This window comes from Acomys minous (genome assembly GCF_964271855.1).
Source record: "Acomys minous genome assembly, chromosome: 7".
Taxonomy (NCBI): domain Eukaryota; kingdom Metazoa; phylum Chordata; class Mammalia; order Rodentia; family Muridae; genus Acomys; species Acomys minous.
In genome coordinates this window covers 17,866,022-17,889,533 of record NC_140488.1, presented here as the reverse complement: position 1 = coordinate 17,889,533, position 23,512 = coordinate 17,866,022, and the positions used below count along the sequence as shown (strand labels likewise).

The window sequence follows — 23,512 nt, the reverse complement described above, 5'->3', positions numbered from 1 at the left end:
ATATTGATGACACCATTGATGAAGAGTATGGTTACAATGAGAAAAATATGGATGGACATTGGCTGTTTTAAAAATGGAGAATTGCAGTATATTTTCCTCTTTGTTGTGACTATAAATGGGTCTCTGTGCTTGGTCTAAGGATAAGTTAGAATGCTATTTTGTCTGCCTGCCACTACACTCCCAAACATAATTACCAGTGATTTTTCATGCAAAAGCACCAGTCACTTCAGGGTCATTCTTTCCTTTCCTTGCCAAATGTTGTGTTTCTACTTTAAAGCACCACCCACCTCTGCAAGCAGAGGTTTGTAGTTGTAGAAGAAATCATGGTGAATCCACACTTTAAGCATGTTCTCTTTTCCCCTACCACTTTCTTTTGTTTACTGTGTCCCTAGATACATCTGCATGTAAAGTATGCCATGTCAAAAGTATGTGTCTTTGCTTGATTCACTAACCTCAGCCTTTTATGGAAGTTCCTCAGAACAGGAACCACATTGATTGTAGGGCTATCCTTGAACATCATTGAACATTCCTAATTCTTTTTTATTTTAATTTTATTAAATCATTCAGATTACAACTCAATTGTTATCCCATCCCTTGTATCCTCCCATTCCTCCCTCCCTCCTGCTTTCACCCTATTCCCCTCCCCTAGGCCTAAGACGGAGGGGGACCTCCTCCCCCACTATATGGTCATAGGCTATCAAGTCTCATCTTGGTTCTTTTTAAGCCAGTCATGCTACAGTCCCCTGAGACCACCACATCTCTACGTGATGTGAGATGTTATTATGGGATTCTGTGACTTATTTCAATATATGCACACCTTCTCCTCAGACTTCCATTTTGCCAAATCTTTTATAAATCCAGTACTAGAATTATTGACTATTATAGACTATGTTGGACACTGGCAACATATTGCCAAGATAGACCACTCATTTTGATTACCTTGGAGAGCCCTTGAGACAGAGTTCTGACTTAGAGAGAATATTAAACCACGGCATCATGGAAATTGTGTTTTAAGTTCCCAGGCTATCATCAACTAGCTGTGGGACCTTGGAGAAGTCACTTTATGAGCTAATCTTTCTTTTCCTTATGTATTACATCGAGGTGGTCACTGCTTCTCTGCCTGTCTCATTGAGACTTTGTAAAGATTTCACAGTATCCTACACTTGAGACATCCATAGCATTTATCACACTGTGCTTTAGCTGTTTATTTCTCATGTGCTTCTTAAATATGAGTCATAGTTTTGTGATGCCATGTCCCCTGTGTCCTGAAGCCTTTTAAAAATCCAGGTCCTTCTGCTTCTCCGTTAACTCAGTATGATCATTTCTAGTTCCATCCACTTGTCCACAAATTTCGGGAATTCCTTGTTTTTAATAGCTGAGTAGTATTCCATAGTGTAAATGTACCACAGTTTCTTTATCCATTCTTTGACTGAGGGACATTTAGGTTGTTTCCAGATTCTGACTATTATGAGTAAGGCTGCTATTAACATGGTTGAGCATATGTCCTTGTGTGCTGGAGCATTTTCTGGGTATATCCCAAGGAGGGGAATAGCTGGATCTTGAGGAAGCCCTATTCCTTAGGTCCTTGTCATGTGACCCTCTTCTTTCAAAACACAGTAGCTTAATTCTTAAAGACTAGCAGCACATCCAAGATGAGCAATCTTTCATTAAGTGTCAACTGATTAGGGGCTGGAGAGATGGTTCAATGATTAAGAGTATACACTGCTCTTCTGAAGATCCTGAGTCCAACTCCCTTCCACAAAAAAATCCAGGTCCATGTTGATGGTTGACAGAATGCACATATGACTGTATGGGGTAAAGATTATAAAAATGCTCTGCAACTATAGATATTTACTGAAATGTACTACAGAATCTCTTGATGAGACAAACACTGTATTTGCATACTCATGTTTAGCAATGGAATAATAGACTCAGGGGGGTAAGGCATGGTGTCCACAGTGATACAATGAGCTATTGGTATAGAAAGAAGGTATTCTTACTGCGGATTGACTTCTAGTGCTGCCTATTCCCCACTATCATAGGCTACATATGGTTTTCTTGCCAGTATTTCTCATCGTATTCATAGGAATTTCCAAATTTTTTACTCCGGATCATGTGTAATGAAGGTGAAGTATGCATAGTATAACAAAGGACTTTTTGTTTGTATTTTTGTTGTTTGAGGACCATTTACACAAGTGAAAAAAATGGCTGCTCATGTATACGTGTCTTGTTATTGAGCCTTTTATCAGATTGTTTCTAAAGTAATCCATGAGAGCAGCAAAGTCAGTGCAAAACAGCATTCTGAGCAGGACTCAACTCAGCAAGAAGTTGGTACTAAAAACTGAAGGTAAAAAATATTTACAAGATAGGCTACAATTTGAGGATAATCAGCCAATTGACAGAAAGGTCCTAAAGCACTTGAAATCACTTTCTTCTCAGAAACTAAGTATGTAGGATTCTTTATAGCTAGACTTAATGCTAAATGACCAGTAATCACCTTTAGGAAACAAGTATAGAACAGATTTCTGACACCTTGCAATTGCAATGCGGTGTCTCAATCCATTACTCTGAAATAGCAGCAGCTGCAGAGGTGTTGTCACCATAGAAACACACTAAGCATAGCTTATAGAAGTGGACAATAGGACCATAGCACCCCATTTATTCCTATGTGAAAGTGGTTAAGAGATTATGCCAAATCATGCTACACACAAATACCCATTTTAGTACACTGAGATCAGTACCTGAAATCTTCCCTGGGGTTCCCTTATGGGACTATGTAATGGCAAGTAAAGAGCAATGAAATCTAGCTGGGCCACTAAAACTCTGCATTGGACTCAATTCTAGGCTTTACTTTTGTGCTCCTGTCCCAAGAAGAACCTCATATTTACCATCCAAGATATTGCAATAACTACTTAAGGAGTTCCCTGCCCTGTTTGTGAGCCTAGCCACCTAAAGCTTTCTAAAAGGTGTTTTAATGAATAACAGTGGTTGAACCATTTTTTAGACCCATGCTCTTTTTAAGGTACAAGTTGTCTATAACAACTATTTTGTTTGTTTCAGCACATTGGCTTGAACTATTTTTTTCAAATAGTTAACAAGTCATTTTACAAAGTTGTAGGTCCAAACAAAACTGAGTGAGAAGTATGGGGTTCTCACAACAATCTGCCCCCACAGGATAGATACCCGCAAACCCTCCTCTGTCTACATCCCTTACCACAAAGGTCTGTAGTTAAATGCCTCAAGCATCAGGAATGCATTCACTTTAACTGTTACAGAGATGTTTTCCCCTCTGTTTCTTCTTCAATCTGGTAGCTTTACTCTTTTGTTTATGTGATCATTTTAAATACCAACTTCCTGCAACCTATAATCATCTGAGAAGAAAGCCTCAACTGGGAAATTGCATAGAGTAGGTTCACCTGTGGGCATGCCTGTGGGGTATTATCTTGATTGCTTAAATTGAGGTGGGCAGCATTAGTTTATAAGCTGGTCTCCAATCAGGTAAGGACAGTAGAAACCTAGATCGGAACAACAAAGCAGGCAGCATACCTTTCTCTCACAAGCTTTGGATATGAAATGACCAGCTATTTCAAGTTCTTTCCTGACTGATTTTCCTGCACTGATGGGCTATAACCAGGAAGTTTAAGCCAGATAAATCCTTTCCTCTTTAATGTTGCTTTTGGTCAGGTTATTTTATTACAGCAACAGAAGCAAAACTATAAAACCCTGCATGTGGACAGGAATAATGTTTCCACACATAAAATATTCTCCTTGTTGACTCTAAAGGGACCTTCAAGAAGAGTTCCTCCTTCATTGTGCAAAGGAAAAAGTATAATAATCTCTATTTTCATTGGTGAAGTGGTCCTAGCACACTTCCGAGATCTGGACATGAAAAATTATTCTTATTTGGAAAAGAGTGAATCTTTTAGAATTTATCTTTCACCTCTTACCCAGTTGTGTGGCATGCTTTCTGTTACTCATGTGGCCCAATTAGCCTGAAGTCATTGATTTAATGCATCAAACTTGACAATATGTGATTCTATAGAATGTGCAGACTATTTAGATATTTTCAGACTGCTTTATAACAAAGGATGAGAAATTACATATAGTCACATAAAACAAATATAACCTGCAGATATATGTTATTCATCCTGAAAATTGCTTTTAATTCACTTTTATTATAATAGAAAATAAAGAATTTGCCAAATCATGTGCACATTTTTGTGACCATATTATTCTCCTCAAATAAGCTTATGCTATTGGTACCATCACTGGGCATTAAGCTAAATACCATCTAATTCAGTTTCTTCAGGGACCAGGCCATTAATTAAATGGAGACACTTTGGTGTCTTAGTTACTTTTCATTTGCTGTGATGAAATACCCTGACAAAAATAATTTAAAGAAGAAAGGATTTAATTTTGGCTTGCAGTTCCTAAATGATAGTGAAGCATGGTAAGAAAACATGACAGCAGGCAGGGATGACTTAGTGATGGGGATGAGAAACAGAAAGTAAATAAAAACTGCTTTCTTCCTTCTCTTTCTTTCTTCCTTCCTTTCTTTCCATCCCTCCTTCCTTCTTTCTCTCTTTTTTTTTTCATTTGAGACATGCTCTTACTATGTAGCCTTGACTGTCCCAGAACTCACTTTGTGCACAAAGCTGGTCTGAGACTCACAGATATCCATTTGCCCCTGTATCCTGAGAACTTGGATTAAAGATGTGAGCTACCATACCCAGCCTATGGGTCTGGTTTTCATATTTGAGGCTAAAGACACAAAATGTGAAGTATGTCAAGTAAACATCTGGGAGAAGAGAAAGGGCTGTAGGATATGTTCAGGTATCTTTTAAAACATAAAAACCAAATTCTTGGCTAGTTTCTACTTATTATTTGTCCACAAATATGTATCTATCTAAAATGAATGGTTAAACGAATCTTATTTAAATTATATAGCCCAGAACCAGTTCACGAAGCAACACTCAAGCTACAGGAAACCATAGGAAAGTGTTTAATATTGTGTGTAGCCTGACAAACTCCCATCTCAAATGCAGTCTGAGTTCTTCAAGGAGGGAGCGGAACTAGGTGATGAATAGGTCATTGGCCATGATTGCAATAGCAAGCCTACTGGAACCACAATGTTTATTTTCTTTATTTGATATGTAACATTGAAAAACTTTATTTCACGTGTATGAGTGTTTTGCCTGTGCACCACAAGTGTGCAGTGCTCACAGAGGATAGATGAGGGCATTGGATCCCCTGGGACTGGAGTTACAGACAGTTTTGAGTTGCCATGTGGATGCTGATAATTGAAACTGGGCCCTCTGGAAGGGCACCCAGTGCTCTTACCCACTGAGCCATCTCTCCTGCCCCAATATGCCACAGTGTTTTTATAGACGTGAAGCTTAAACAACAAGTTAGCAAAGACCATAGCAACATTATTTCATTTAAAGTAATATTTACAGGTAAGACGGTCTCTTGGCATCAATGAGGCCAAATCCTTAGAATCACCACCTATGTGATGCTGAGCATTCTGTTTCCAAGTCTCTAACTGTCCAGAAAAAGCATTCAAATCAACATGATTACTTTTTGCTGTGGTAGATGCCTATGATCGCAGCATTCAACAGAGAAACAGGAAGGTTGTGAGTTGGAGAACATCTCCGTACAGTGAAAGCTGAAGGTCAGCAGACTTTTGCTTCTAAGATAGAATACCTAGAAGTAAAGCTGCATGGCTATAGTCATTGAAATTAGTAAAAAAAAAAAAAAAAGGTGTGAAAACGTAAATTGAAAAAAAGGACATCTTTTTCAAAAATGGTGCTAGGAAAACTAGATATCCACATGTAGAACAATATTGTTGAATCCATATTTCTCACCCTGTGCGTAAAATAAAGCAAAAACTGGATCAAAGACCTTAATATAAGACCTGAAGATTTGAAAGTACCACAGAAAAACATAGTAAGAAATTTCAAGGTATAGGCATAGGTAAAAAAATTTTTTAAAGGGTTCCAAAAGTGCAGGAAATAAACCAACAATGACAAATGAGATTACATGAATTTTAAAAGCTTCTGCAAGGAAAGGAAAGCATTTATCAAGCAAAGAGACAGCCTACAGAATGGAAAAATTCTTTGTCATTCATCCATTGGGCAGAGGGTTAGTATCAAGAATATATATAAAGACCTTAAAACTTAATCACCTAAAAGAATAAATTAGCCAATAAATCAATAAATGGGCTAATGAACTTAAGGAACAGTTCTCAAAAGAATAAATACAAGTGACCAATTAATACTTGAGGAAATATCCAACATTCTTAATCCTTTGAGAAACAGAAATCAAAACTATGTTGCAATTCCATCACCCCAGTTAGAATGAATGTCATCATGATAATGAATGACAACAAATGCTCAGGGAAAGATAACACTTATACACTGCTGCTGAACATATAAACAGGTGCAGCCACTATGAAAATCTGTGTTTATATTGCTTATTCTCTGAGAATAGAATTTCTACAAAACCAAGCTGTACCAATCCTGGATATATGCCCAAAGGATTCTGTTAGTTACTTTACCCATTACTTTGATCAAATACACAACAAGATACAACTTAAAGGAGGAAAGGTTTGTATTGGCACATATTGTGAGCGTAACATCTACTGTGGTAGGGGAAGCATGACAGTAGAAATAAAAGGTAGCTGGTCTAATTGAGTCTATAGTCAGGAAGCAAAAAGAGGTGTGTGCTGGCTCTCAACTCACTTTTTCCTATTTCTTTGGTCTAAGACCCCAGGCCCAGGAATAATACCGCCCACATTTTGGAGGTCTCAGAGGAAGATGGACTTGGGGATTCACTGGATCTCTTTACCCCTGTTCCCATTGTGGCCACACCGGATAAATCTCCTTTTCCTGCTTTGAACCATTTATATTAAAAAACAACAACAACAACAAAAAACAAAAAACAAACAAACAAACAAAAACAGTCTCTCGCAGACACATCCAGTGTTTTTCTTCTAGGTGATCCTAGATTCCATCAAATTTAAAATCAGTATTAACCATCAGAGAATCTATGACAGCTAAGACTATATATACTGCTACACTGCAGAGGACTTGAGTTCAAGTTCCAACACCCACATCAACCTGCACTCACATGCACATACCTACAGACAGACACACATGTATGCATAAATAAAATTATTTAAATATCATACTTAAGTCCATTTCTCGTAATATAGACTTACTATCTTTGTGTGTATAGTATATGTGCGCATGTATGTGTGTTGGCATGAATGTATGTACGTATATGTGTGAGTGTGCATGTGAAGGCCAGAAGTTATCATTTGGTGTCTTTTCTCTATTAATATCTACCTTTTTATTGTTTAATATGTATGGCTGTTTTGTCTACATGCATGCCTGTGCTCCACATGCATGTCTGAGGCCCTTAAAGGCCAGAAGACAGCTTGGGATCCTTGGAACTGGAGGTATACATAGTGTGAACCTACATGTTGGTCCTGGGTATAGAGCCCCTGTGCTCTGGAAGAGCAGCCAGTTATCTTGAACAATGTGTCACCTCTCTAGTCCCTCTATGCTGTTTCTTTTAAGACAGGCTTTCTCACTGAAGACAGAGCTCATGAATTGGTTTGACTGAGTCCTTACTGAGCTCCAATGACCCACCTGTCTCTGTCTCTTAGTGCAGACATTGTAAATGTTTGATAACACAGTTTTAGTGTTTTTAAAAAAAGGTTTCTTTTATTTCTTGATATTACATTTCTCCTTCCCTTTTATCGCTCCAAATCCTCCCATGCCTAGACTGGACCTAGGCCCACTCAAGAGATGAAGGCAATGAGCAACTCAGGTTTAATGTGGGGCCTCTAGTAAGTGGAACAGAGTCTGTCCCAGACATTTCCTCTATTGCCAGCTTTTTGATCACATACCCCTGGTGAGATTACCTTGATAGGCTACAGGAGAAGAGGACATGCTTAGTCCTCATGTGACTTGATGAGTTGGGGTGGGTGGGAATGAGGGATCCCCTTATCTGAGAAGTAGAGGAGGGAAAAGGAAGGTAGGTCTAGGAGGAGAGCAGGGATGGGGACTCGGACCAAGATGTAAAGTGAACAAATAGATACATAAAATTCAAAGACAAAAACAAAAGCAAGGAACAGCTATACATATTCTACCTGAGCTGTTTTTTTTCCTCTTGAGAAGAAAATCAGGAGCCAAGAAAAATTGTGTACCCTATTGCTTCTATATCATGTCTCAATATGATTTTTGAAGTTTGCTAGTTATAATAAACTCTAGTCATATTGTAAGTTATGGCAGACATATTCCATGAAGTTAAAACATCCTGATTCTACTTTCCAAGTTATTAATATCTGCTGTTATTCATTGCCCCATTTGATATTGCTTACTTTCCTCTGAAGGTATTAAGAATGGTATTTATTAAACCTCACCTCAAATGGTTAAATTCTATATCCATGTCATATAAAAAATGTTCTTTCTTGTCACTGAGAGTTAGGTGTTGTCATAAGACTTGTTTTTGTCCATACAGATGTGGGCAGATGTGTTGTTTCTCAGTGAAACGTTTAGAGCCATTCTATGCTTGTTGTATTACTGTCCCTAAGTCAGTGTAACCAGCAAGGTCTAAAGCACAGTGCCAGAATGAAGAGATGTTCAAAGTCTCAGAATGCCCGGGGTGAGCACATGCTACAACTGAGAAAGATATCTGGGCTGTTTGAAGTCACCGGTCTTTTTAGTTTAAAATTTGATTTCTTTTTTTGGTGAATCAATGAGATTAAGGTTATTTATAGGAGCATGGTAGTACTAAGTTTTTCTACCTGCTTACATTACCTCATACCTAGCTTACCTTGGAGAATATAATGAGATATGAAAATTGAATCTTAGCAAGACATCAGAGAAATCAATTCAAGCCAGTTTGTGAAAAAGAGGTTACAAAAATATCCTACAAAACTCTAGTCCACCAAATAGACCAGAGGAAGAGAATAAAAGACATAGAAGTAAACCCATACAAGTGCAGATATCTAATCTTTGACAAAAGATATCAAAGACTATATCAGAAAAATACAACCTCTTCAGCTAATAGTGTTGTGAAACTTATCCACACATAGAAAAATTGAAACTTGATTCCTATCTCCCCACTCCATACAAAAGTCAATTCAAGGCGGATCAAAGATTAAGGTGGACTTTAGTGTAAGATATGAAACACTAAAACTGCTAGTGGAAAACAGGCAAAGCTCTCCAAGATATAGGCATAGGCAAAGATTTTCTGAAAAGATCTGAATAGCACAAGAAATAATCCCCAATATGAACAAATAGACTTGCATGGAATGAAAAGAGTTCTGTATGACAAAAGAAACAATCAGCAGAGTGACAAAATACATAAAATATCAAAATCTCCAACTATACTATCACCTTAAAAGGGAGTAATGGGTAAAATATGCCAAAAATAAAATATTAAACATCAGATCACCCAAACACCCAATCAATAGATGGGCAAAAGGAACATAAAGTAATAGTAAAAAATATGTTTAAATATGGTTAGTGTCATCAGAGAAATACAAATTAAGTGTTTTGAGATTTAATCCCAGCCTAGCCTGAACGACTTTCATCAAGAAAACGAATGACTACAAATATTGTTGAGGACGTGCTGATAGAACACTGCTGGTCAGATATAGATTGGTGTATCCCCTATGAAAGTCAGTGTGGCACTCCAAAACAAATTGAAGATAGACTTAGGATTACTATTTGGCCCATCTATACTACTCTAGCACAAACATGCTTACCTAGTCATGGTTATAATGGACTTATTCAAAATAGCTAAAATATGGAATAACTCTGGTACTATTGATAAAATAACTTCAGTAAAATATACAATAAAGTTTTATTCATCCCAAAGGAAGAATGAAATTAAGCCCTTTTTAAGAAAATGAATTGAACTGGAGATCACTGTGTTAAGAAAAACAAGCCAAACTCAGACAAACAAGTATAGTTAACTCAAAATTTGCTGTCAATGTAAAAATAATTTTACAACACTTAGACAAGTAGGGTTTGCATGTGGAAAGAGAAAAGAAGCATTCAATGAATGAACGGCAGTAAGATGGTACCCAAACACAGATTCATAGTATTCTCTAATAGCAGTCATACCTAAATAGTTAATTCCCAAACTTCATATGCCTCCATCTTAAATTTTCCACGCAAAAAAATGTAACTACTTCTGCATCTTCTTTGAAAATACAAAATCATAGACTGGAGATATAGTTCAGCTGGCACTGTGTTTGTATACATGAAGTTCAACATTTCTTCCCCAGCACTGCATAAGCTAGACATAGTGGAGTGTACCTGTAATACCAGCATTTGGGTGGGAGAAGCAAGAGAAGTACTAGTTCAAGGCCATCCTTGTCTATGTAATAGAAACCTGTTCACACAGAGACCTTGCTTTCAGGAGAGAACACTCACAAAATGATACACGGATGCCAAATTTACTCTAGAGGTGCTAATAGTTACACAAAATGCCCCAATATCCCTACAAACACCACTTATTTCTTTTGAATATACGTTATGATATGGATACGTGGACAACTCACAGACACATACCTGAAGTAGGATGTGATATTTTGATACATATACACTTTATGGGATGATTAGTAAACTATCATATAATCTTATGTGTCACATTTTTATTACTTAAGCAAATATTCAGGAAATACCTACTAGATATTAGCAATTCCTAGCACATCCTGGTACAAACTAGTTAAACTGCAGCTTGTTGGAGATGACATTTCTCTCTAATGAATTCTTAATCAAGAACTTTCGGTGGCCTACAAGTCAATCAATCCTTTCTTCCTCTATTATATTCATGACCTGTTATTCTTCTATCTACTCTAGGAATTCCAGGAATGTGTTGAAGTTACTTTCCCACCTTTAGATTCCTCTGATTTTTATAATTAGTGTGGGTGATAAAATTAAGAGTCTTTGATTCAGTGTTCTTCTCTCTGCTTTGTTTTATTTTTTAAATTTTCACTGGAAAATAATGACTGTATATATTTATAGGCTAATGTGTGATGTTTACAATTGTTTGTATTTTAGAGTGATTAAACTAAATAAATCTGCTATAAGTCAGGCTTAGTGAAAAATCCAAATAATTTCACATACATGAGGAATTTAAAACTGTTAAACTCATGGAAGAATTATGACTATTAGGGAGTGGGTTGAATGGGAAAAGGAATATTGGTGAAATAGTACAAAGTTCAGTTAGACATGTGGCTTCATTTTTATATATAACTACTTTACATGGGTTTCATATATATATGTATATATTAATTCATTTATAGGATTCTTTGTACAAGACACATTACTCGTGTTAATGTCTACTAAACTAATGCTTCAGTTACATTTTTATAACTTTGTATATTTTATTAATTCATTCATATTACATCTCAATTGTTATCCTATCTATTGTATCCTCCCATACCTCCCTCCCTCCTGCTTTCACCCTATTCCCCTCCCCTATGACTATGACTGAGGGGGACTTCCTCCCCAGCAAAAGAGTTTATCATCAGATTTCAAGTAAATATTATAAATATAAATATAAATATTGTATTATGTACAGGCACCTACACAATAAGCTATAAAAATAACTATTTGAATAAAATTTAGTAAAAATAACTTTTCTAGGATAATGAAAGTAGGTGTGATGGAAACTGAACATAATACGAATATATGAAAAACTTCCAATTGCCACAGCTCATTTTATTAGTTGTCTTTTTTATCTTTTTTTTCACCAGCATATATTTATTATACATAGTACTGGATTTGATAAGGACATTTTCATAAAGGTATATATTGTTCTTTGACCATGTTCTCCCATGCCCTCCCTTTTCCCTCTCTGTCTACCCCATATCCTTTGTCAGTTTTACTGGTGCTTTCATGTTATGTGTACATACTAGATTTTGTCTCTCTACAAAATGTAGGATACACAAATAAAAGAAGATATGTGATAGCTCTACTTTTGAGTCTGACTTGATTTACGTGATATGACAATTGCCAGTTAGATCTATTTTCCTGCAATGGACAAAATTTCAATTGTTTTTTATGGATGAATAAAATTATATTGCGAATTACGTTTTCCTTCATACTCCTCTGTTGCTAGATGTATGGTTTGATTCCCATAAATTAGCTATAGCGCTTCAGTGAATTTATATGCATCCTTGCTTTGGGGTTCACTGAGAATCCTTTGGTTGAATATACAAATTGAAACTACATTGAGATTTCATTGCATCCAAATCAGAATGACAATCAAATACTGATGAGGATCTAAAAAAAAGAACTCTTATCTTCTCATGGTAGGAATGTAAATTAATCTGGCCATTATGAAATTCAGTATGGAGGCATCTCTAAAAACAAACAAACAAACAAACAAACAAATTTGCCATGATCCAATACTCATTTGTACAGTTCTACTTTATTTTTATTTGAGTAATTATACATAGAGACACAGACACATACCTGAAGTAGGATGTTATATTTTGATAGATAATACACTTTGTGGGATGATTAGTAAATTATCATATAATCTTATATGTTTGTTTTTAGTACTTAAGCAAATGTTCAGGAAATACCTGCTAGATATTAGGTTGCTACAAATTCGGTAGTTGACACAAAGGAAAATTCTCTGTTCTCATAGTGGTTCCATTAGTAGAACAGAAGAGTCATTTAGTAGGATTAGTAAGACATACTAAAGATAAAGAAAAAATCAAGACAGGAGTTCCAAAGTAGAAAATGAGTGGCAGGGAAGCACTCATGAAAATATACAGAAAATGACCTATCAGATGTGATATGGTTTTATCTAAGTGAAATGGAAGACCACTGAAGGGTATGAACAGATGTTATCTGATGTACAGCGGAACAAGATCACTGTTAATTAGGCTTGGCAAGGTATGCCACTTAAGAGATACTTTCCCTTGGTTCTTAGTTATTTCTCTGTACTGTGAAAAAATATCATGGCAAAATGAACTTAAGAGAGCAAGGGCTTGCTTAGGCTTATAGTTCCAGGGCATACCATGATGGGGAAGATTTGATAGCAAAGGCAGTGGTCTTGATAGTTATATTGGTTACCTACGCAGGAAACAATGAGTAAGAAGAAGTGAGGTAAGATTATAAAACCCTTAGGCCCAGTGATATACTTTATTTTTCAGCAAGTCTCTACATCCCATATTTTCTACAACTTTCTCCAGCAGTATCTTCATCTGGAGACCAAGTATTCAAACACATGAACCTATGGGTGTTTGCATTCAAATAATACGTAATATTAACAAAGCCCTGGTTTTCATCCCCAACCCTGAATAAACTGGATGTGTTGCTACACACCTGTAATCTTTGCTCTTAGGAAGCAGAGACAAGGATAAGGAGTTCAAAGATATACTTGGGTACATTGTGAATTCAGGGTAACCTGGGCTACATGAATCCCTGTCTCAAAAATTACTAATTAATGCCATATCATTTAAATAAGAGGAATGGCATAATTGGTCCCCTGTAGCATTTTCATAAAGATTAGAAGTGGAGTATTAATTATATAAAGGTCCAAATTCTAGCAAATGTCAACTATTACTAATTCTGATTTTTTTAAATTCTAAACAATGATAAGAGAAACAGTAAAATACTTAAGAAAAAGGCATACTGGTGGCGGGGAAAAATCAACTGCACCTGCTTAGAAGCTATCATAACCTGTCTACTCATGCAGCAATGCTATGGCGAAGGCCTGGTGAGCAGTGTTGCAGTGAAACAGCAGAGCACTTTCTGTCTGAGCATATCTCCAGGTACTCATCCTGCTTTGCAGTCCCCACTTCCTACAGAATATCCCTTTCACCCTGAATTCCTCTAAAAGATAACTCTCAGACATCAAGATAGGATCTCCTCATTGTCCCGTAGAGATCATACTTTCTAAAGTGATGTTATGTGACAAGCCACACTGCCAGCCCTATTCACAACCTGGAAATTTATTCTATAGCTGAGAGCTAGAAAAAAGAATGCACCCGAAATGTGTGTACCAAGCAAAGAAGTCCTTGTAGAGAAGTTTGAAAAATAAGTGGAAAAATAATGGTATGGTTGTCTGCTTCATATTTCAGTCACTGTCTTGTCACTTCCTCAGGGCCATGAAAAGAATGAGTCTATGGACAGATACAGCGATTTCTATGCAGAACTTCTTGTCAATCTCCATTCTCTAAGATATGAATAAGTGAATTTTTATATGTGAGAAATTATTAGAGAAAATAAACTGCTAGAAGAGTGAGTCCATAATATATAACAGATCACATTAGTGAGTGCATACTTGCTACGAATAAGAGCTATATCAGTAGCTTCATCTATTTTCTTTTAGAAGGTCTTATAAACTAGATCATTAGCCATAGACAACATGGTGAATTAATATGTTCATCGTCTATTCTGATCCAGATAAATGATAAGGGGCAAAGAGAACATAAGGGAAATGTCAAGTATGTAGAGGGAAATTGAAAGAGTCATTTTCATTGATTTATTTTCTTCGTAGAGAAATGAGATGCCAGACTTGCAAAGCATGAATAGGGTAGTGATATTAATTTGACACTGAGTTATTAGGACAAAATAAATACAAATGAGACATCTGATAATGTCACAGGTATTGTTAACAATATAAAGAGATGTTTTCAATATAGCAGTGGTGGCACAGATCTGTAATTCCATGACTCTAGATTGTGCAAACAGGATTGTGAATTTGAGGACAGCTTGAGGTACACAGCACATCCCAGGCACAACTGGGCTATATACTGAAACCCTGTCCCATCAAGACTTAACTAATTAATCAAACTCAGACCTAAAAATAAAGGGCCATAGGCAATTGGTTAAAATCATGGTCAGTGCTCTTGTACAAGAATTCTTTCACATCTAATCCAGCTTAAAGTACATATACCAGAACGTGGGTTTGGCACCCTTTCTTTTTTTAATATTAATTTATTTATTATGTATACAGTGTTCTGACTGCGTGTAATGCATGCATGCCTGAAGAGGGCACCAGATCTCACCACAGATAATTGTAAGCCACCATGTGTGTGCTGGGAATTGAACTCAGGACCTTTGGAAGAGCAGTCAGTACTCTTAACCTCTGAGCCATCTCTCCAGCCCCATTACCACCCTTTCTTACATTAAAATTTGTATTAGCTATGTATGTGGGGTGTGGTAAAAAATAAAACCTGCATATTCTATCTGACTTGATGTATATGGTTAAGGTGGGCTGAACATCTTGCAATTTAGAATTTCCCCCAGACAGTATGTACCAAATCTTATAGAAACTCTGACGGAAAGGCAGCCCTTCAGCACAAAACAGAATGGCCACAAAATAGACTACTAATGGGCTCATGCAAGGGTCAGTCTTCAGTCATAGGGGAAACTACCTGCAGAAACTTGGAGCTAGACTTCTCCCAATGATAGAAAAGAGGCATTTTATAATGTATTACTAATGAAATATAGTAAACCCAACAGTGAGCCCTTCTGAGAGAGTACTTAAATTGATCCAGAATCTGACTGAGGTGTCAAAGCCAATTTATGTCAAGTAAATCAGAAAACAATTTAACTTTCTTACTTGTATTGAAATTGCTTCTTATATTTTTGGTTGTGAGCCTAGTCTTTAACAGCTAAGCCATCTCTCATCAGCCACATATAATTTTTATACCTATAAAATATTCAAAAGTAAATTACTCATTATTTGACTGCTTTGGAATTTATGTATTTTATGTATTTCTGATTGTTTTAAAGATGTTACAGTACCACAGAACAATAAAGGTACTTCTATCGTCACAAAAGGAAAAAAAGTGCTTCTTGAAGCTGGGCCATGGTGATGCATGCCTTTATTCTCAAGACTCCAGAAGACAGCCAGGTGGATCTCTCCATCTGAGGCCAACCTGGTCTACAGAGTGAGCTCCATGGCAGCCAGGGCCACACAGAGAAATTCTGTCTCAAAACAACAAGAAAAAACCTTACCAACCAGTTAACCAACAAACCAACAACCAACCAAACAAACAAAAAAACCCAACCCAAACCAAAACAAGAAATTGGTTCTTGAATTGGGTATGTTGTTATTTGAAATACATACTGTTGTGCTGAGGATTTTATTTATTCTGCACACACACACACACACACACACACACACACACACACACACATACACACACACTCAGTCACTCACTCACTCATACATTTGTAAATATGTGTATAAGCTTATATTTATGAATTTGAATAAATACTTCCCAGTGCATGCCTAAAGATATATGGCCTTCACTCATCAATCTAACATTGTAGTGAGAGTATTAAAATATTAAGCAAATTAATAAATATATACAGACATTGATATAAGTACCTTGAAAGAAAATATTATGCATTGATGAAAATTTTGATCACTTGATTATATGTCCAAGGGAAGATTTCCCAGAGAAAGTAATTCAATTTATTTAAAATTCAAAAGTACTAAGTTTGGACTACAACTCAGTAGGGAGCACTTTCCAGGTATGTACTATGCATATTTCTGCATAAATACATATACATACATCTATATATTTATATTTGCATGGCTGTAGGTAACAGGTATTCTTTTATACCTATTGCGCAAAATTTGAGAATTTTCAAGTGACTGCCAGCTGTCAACTCATCTAGTCATATGAAAAAAGTAGACTCATACCAGGTATGCTTAAAGTTGATTGTGGTGTTTTATCCTGTAATACAAATTCAGGAGACAGAGGCAGGAGGAACACTCAGGAATTTGAGACCAGCCTAAGCTACATATTTCTTGGTCATGCTGTAATACTAAATGATACCCTATTTGAAAAAAAAAATCCAGATTTCCTTGACAATAGTGTCCTACAGTTTTGCCTACTGGCCTAAACCAAACATAAGGGAGAGGAGAGGAGCAGGTATGTTTGACATTCTCTAGGCTGCTTGTTTTTTTGGTTTTTGTTGTTTGTTTGTTTTGTTTTGTTTTTTTTTTTTTTGGCTTTTGTTTTTCAAGACAGGGTTTCTCTATGTAGCCTTGACTATCATCCTGGACTCGCTTTGTAGAGCAGGCTGGCCTCAAACTCACAGTGATCTACCTGCCTCTGCCTCCCAAGTGCTGGGATTAAAGGTGTGCGCCACCACCTCCAGCTCTAGGCTACTTATTAAGGCTTGTTTTTGTTTCAGGCAATGATAACTCTGTGTTCTGCTAACAACCAACACCGCATTGCCAGCTGACAGTGATCAGGTGGCAGAATATGATTCCAAGAAACATACAGATAATAAGGCCTAGTATGAAGGCTGTAGGGGTCAGAGAAGAGCTTATCTCAGTGGCATTTGGTTAGTATGAATAAAAAGGTTCCATATTTTGGGTTAAGCTGAAATTTTTAAATAAACTGACCTAAAAATGAAAGTTTAGCTGTAGGTATAGAACTCTACATTCTTTTCAGAAAATGCACACAGTGTGGTCAGCAATGTCTACAAGTAATCTTATTCATAAAGTAACAACTTGTATATACATCAAAATTTTGCTCTAATTAGTAAGAACAAGATAACAAAATTTTTAAAAAGGGAAATTTAATAGAAAGGAGAATAAGATTTAGTAAAATGATGCACAGACAACCAAGGATTTTTTGGTAAATGTTATAATTTTATTTTTCTTTAGCAGTGAATTGTATTCATATATATGTGCATGTATTACATTTTCATTATGCATTCATCTGCTGATGAATAAATAGGTTAATTCATGCTTTGTTATTGTGAATAATGCACCAATAAACTTATAACCAAGGATTTTAACAAAGAAGATTAATTTTTGGAGAAAAAAATCAGGTAACAAAAAGAATTTTTAAATCTATGAAGCATTTTGTTATATTTTTATGCTCCTTTGTACCATACTGGGCTAATTTCCTCTGTTTGTCACAAAAAGAAAGGCAATAATACTATATTTAACACAATGATGTAACTTTTCAGCACTGAAACAGTATGTTTCATTCAGTACTTTTCTAACGGGGTTTATTTATAGCTGGCTGCATCATTATTTAAGACTGAGACATAGGGGTAAGAACCCTTTCTGACCCAAGGAAATAGTAGGACCAGTACAGTGAAGACTCTAAGTCGCTGCCTGCCTCATACTGTGGGGCTCATGGACCATGCCCCCAAGGGAACTGGTACAAAACTGCCGAGATGGAGCACGTTCAAGGCCCAGAAGTCTCAAATTGGAGATTTACAATCTCATCCTGAGAACAGAAGGCGTAGGACAAAGCTCCCTGCCTGTTTCCATGCTTTCCTCAGGAACATATGAGACAACCCCAAGATGATTACAGGTAGTCAGTCATGTGAGCTGATCACCTGTTATCTTTCCCTATGTAAATGGAGCATTGCCAAGCATCCTAGTCCCAGTCAGTGATGCACATTCATCCTCAAAACCCCTCCCCACTGTCTAAGGTTTTTAAGTCCCTGTTCATATAAACAAAGGCACACAGGTAAGCACACCATCCACTTCACCGAAGATCATCTGAGACTGGCTGTATATTCTGAGCTATAGCACCAGGGAAAGAAGGGCCCCTTTCCTCCCCAAAGAAGTTATCTCTGGACTCCCAGAACGTGACTGCCAGCCAGGCTGTCAACAATGCAGTTGGGCTTCTGCTGTCTGACTCGGTCTCAGAGCCTGGAACCTCTGCTGCCACTTGGCTCAGCTCCAGAACTCCACATTTCAGCTGTAACTTAATCTGGCAAAACCACGTTCACCAGCACCATCTGCCACTGAAGCAGCTGTAAAAAGAGCCATGACACGTTGCTGTGGAGAAATCTTTCTCTCCTGCACCCCTGGCTGGACCTACAACCTTGTGGCAAGGCCCACGTTCTGCATCCCACCCTTCCCTATTCAGAGCATGACATTTCTGAAGCTAGCAAACTTGGGATGCTTCGTACCTAAAGACCTTCCAGGGGAGAAGTGTGCACTTCTGGCTCAGTGCCGGGCAGTCTTTCCAGGAGACGTTGAACCACATCCTACCTCATTACACTATCTTCAGTTCTAACATTTCACTTCAGGCACAAATTCAACGATAAATTAAGTCATCAAAGTTGGGGGGGGCAGAGTCCATGTCAGAAGTAGTCCCTTTCCCCATATGTGGGACCCACAAGTGACTGTGCTGCCTATCTACTACATCTAAGCAGAGTATCTAGGTCCATATCATATATGGTCCTTGGTTGGTGCATCAGTCTCTGTACTGTAGTGTAGTTATCTTTTATTATGTGGCTAATATCAGCTTATGAGTGAATATATACCATGTGTGTCTTTCTGGGTCTGGGTTACCTCACTCAGAATGATCTTTCCTAGTTCCATCCATTTGCCTGCATATTTCAAGATGTCCTTGCTTTTAATAGCTGAGTAGTATTCAAGTCTATAAATATACCACAGTTTCTTTATCCATTTTTTTTGTTGGGGGACATCTAGGTTGTTTCCAGATTCTGGCTATTACAAATAAAGCTGCTGTGACCATAGCTGAGCACATGTCCTTGTTGTATGGTGGAGCATCTTTCAGGTATACTCCCCGGAGTGGAATAGCTTGGTCCTGAGGTAACATCATTCCTAATTTCCTAAGAAAACACAAAATTGATTTCCAAAGTGGTTGTACAAGTTTTCACTTCCACCAGCAATGGAGGAGTGTTCCCCTTTCTCCACATCATTGCCAGCATGTGCTGTCACTTGAGTTTTGATCTTAGCCATTCTGATGGTTATAAGATGGAATTTCAGAGTCTTTTTTATTTGCATTTCCCTGATGACTAAGGATGTTGAACATCTCTTTAAGTGTTTCTCAGACATTCAATATTACTCTGTTTAGTTCTGTAACCCATTTTTTAACTGGGTTATTTCATTTGGTGGTATTTAATTTCCTGAGTTCTTTATATATTTCAGATAATAGCCCTTTGTCAGGTTAATGTAGGGTTGGGAAGCTGCCAACTTGCACTTCCTATTTACTCAGGTAATTAATTTTATTCCTTCTCAAGTCTCTGATGGGGTTGAAGAGCAGATAGTTTAGTTTTACAATCAAGCTTAGTTGTTTAGGGGTTAAGATGTTTTTGGTCTAGATAGATGTTTTAAATTGATAGAGATGAGATATGATAGATATTGATTTACATTCAGAATTTTAGATGCACCAAGATAGGAAAGATGTTCTCTTCAAGGCTGCCAAATACAAATAACTAAAACACTGTGAAGGTTATATACATAATTCCTGGTTGTTTCATGGTTCTTTTAGCTGTAGGTAGTTTATCGTATATTTGTGTAATAATATAAATGTATATGTAAAAATATTTATTTAAAAACTTAAAAAAATAACAAATTAAGACTTCCAACAAGATTTAGGTAACAAAGCCTGAACCCACAAAGTGTGGAGTTCTCAGATTCTTTTGAGCATAAGGCCCTGTGTGCCTATGCTAACATTATTCACACACACAGACACACACACACAGACACACACACACACACACACACACACACACACACACACACACACACACACACACCACTCCCTAATGGGTCAAATAAATTTGCCAAGTTTTTGTAGATTTAATAAGTATCCTAAGCTAATTACTTCATATAGTACATATTTGACACTCTCCAAGTATAAAAAATAGTTCTTCCAAGTTAAAAAAAAATAGTTCTTCCAATTAAAAGTTGCTCATTTTACTTTTAGTAGTTCAGTCCTGAGGCAGTTAAACTTATAAACAGATTCTTGTACACTCCGTTCAGTTACAGAAATCAACAAAGGTTAAGAGACTGTATTTCTGCTCTATAGGAGCCCTACGTTACCGGAGAAGGAGAAATAAGTACTGATCAGAAGTACATGTGAATCATTTTTCTTCAAACTTGCATAAATTCCATAATGTGTCACTATTTCCTCAGGCATCCCCCTATTGGACTATGATTGTATCAATTGTATCAGTTAGCTTTACAATGTCAGCAAAGATTTCTTGTACGATTAGCCACCTCTAAATTTCATGGCATAAATAGAAAACATGAATTTCATAGTTACATGCATTGGGTGAAAAGTGCTTTATTCTTATATCCACAATATATGGTTCCCTTGTCTAAAGGTCAAATGTCCAAAGGAGCCTGATCTCTAGCTCTGGTATTTGATCAGCTGTATGTCAGGAGCTCACGTCCTTTGGCATCCTATGTTGTGGTGAGGTTCATTCACATGGTGATTATTTCAAGAACAAGAAAAGCTTCAGAGCTACATGTACTTCTGCACCACCAATTTGGATTATATTTGCTAATGCCATATTGGCCTTTTAAGTTGCCTAGCCAACCCAGATAAAACATCTAGAAAAATAAAATTTGCATCTTAGTGGAGAGAACTGTAATACTTTTTACCAGTTATTTTGACTCTAAATAATCTAGTAGTCTTACACACACACACACACACACACACACACACACACACACACACACACACGGAAAAGAGAAGAGGACATGTATATATATATATATATATATATATATATATATATATATATATATATATACACACACACACACACACACGCACATATATATGTGCGTGTGTGTGTGTGTGTATGGAGAGAGAGAGAGAGAGAGAGAGAGAGAGAGAGAGAGAGAGAGAGAGAGAATGATTCAGATTTATCAGATTTAGTATTGCTCATATGTGTGTGTGTTTCAGGGCCAAAAATTTGGATATTTGATACAACTTTATTGTATTGGCCTTTATCCTTCTCTTTATGTCTTACAGTATATTTTATGAAGTTGAGTATAATTCGTGTATATTTACAATTGCTGCATATTCTAATGTATTGTTTATTAATATGAAATTACTTTCTTTGTCTCTTGGGACTAATTTCATCTTGAGTTGTGCTTTGTCTGATATTTTTTCTTTTTGTAATTGGGGGTGTGTTTGTTGTATATGTGTATGCTATGTGCTCAGGTGCATGCAGAGACCATAGGAGGAGAAGAATGTCTTGCTCTATACCTTCTTCTATTTTCCTGAGACAGGGTCTCTACTGAACCAAGCTAAGCTAATGATCACCAAGCTCAAAATTCTCCTGTCTCCACCAGCTACAGTATTTAGGTTACAAACATGTGTGACCATGCCCAACCATTTTTTTATGTGGTCTCTGGGGATTTGAGTTTCTGTATTCACACTGATATAGTAGGTTCCCTTGTTCAAAATGAGTCAAAACATAAAATGTATAGTAAAAGGCACATATAAGCCTTTTTTTTTCACTTTTACATTCTCCCAACGTACTCTCAGGCACTTTAAATTTTATATAAAAATCACTGATGTTACATTAGTACTTTATTAATTATCTCCAAACATACCTATAGTTGGAAAGGTACACTTAAAAATATAAGCCAGTATTGGGAGGATTGGAAGAATGAGTGCCTGAAAGCTGAAAGTGACTACGGGGGTGTGTTTTGACCCCAAGATACTAGCAAGGTAATTATATATTGTCTCATCTCATGGTTTTGGACTCCAATTCTGTCATTATCACCAGTCATTTAGCCTATGCATTGGATCCTTAAGAAGGCAGGGTCCTAGAATTTATAGTTAAGCATCTTATATACCCAAGGCATGCAGGGGAGTCCTAAAGATTTAAAAATCCTGAATTGGGAATTGTGTGGTACTTAGACTTGGAGTGAGTAAACAAGATAATTTCTCTCACCACAATGTTGGCCCAGGATGGCTATTCATGAGATATTTTGTGGGGCTGCAAGGGTGTGAATGACTGCTACCATGCCCCACCTTGAGATATCAGTGGTATTTTTCAAACTTTCAGTTCTCCACATGTTATACTTGGCTCTTGCCTGGAGCAGATCATCAATGCCAGGAGGGAGGAAAACCAACAAGGGAAGGGTGTTAATAGGTAAGACAATTAATGATGAAGAATTTCTCTTGGCAAATGACAGGATGTAAGACTTCTTGGGAGCTAACACTCAGCAGACTCTGATGCATGCCACCTGTCTCTCTGACTTAAAAAAAAAACCACAGTTTTGAAGACAAAACTCAAGTTGTAACATCTTAAGGCTGAGATACCAAGCCTTTCCAAGTGTGAGATCTTCTGCCACTGTACCAGTCATATGGTTATGAAATTGGCCCTTATAGTAGCATCTTGGAACGTTGGAGCAGAAGGTTGGTGGGATTAAGGAGTGACCCTCAGTGCAGTGCTATTGTCATAGTCCAAGTGAGAGAACTGGCCCTTGAGCAACACTCATGTGGATAGGGAGAGAGAGACCTATCACCAGGCTGTGAAGTAAAATCTGCTTGGAGACTCAAGGTTGAGTCTATGTCTATGACTACAGAATAAATAAAAAACTGGAATTCCTTGTTTTTAATAGCTGAATAATATTCCATAATAGGAGGGAGGGAGGAATGGGAGGATACAAGGGATGGGATAACAATTGTGATGTAATATGAATAAATTAATAAAATATATTTTTTAAAAACCTGTGGCTCAGTAAGGCCAAAGTCAGCATTTGC

General features: G+C 37.0%; 1 protein-coding gene across 1 annotated transcript in view; it reads left to right on the top strand.

Annotated features, from left to right (window-relative positions):
• LOC311602511 (putative MAGE domain-containing protein MAGEA13P) overlaps nt 1-23,512 on the top strand; it is a 124,577-nt gene that overhangs the window by 754 nt on the left and 100,311 nt on the right. The window lies entirely within an intron of this gene.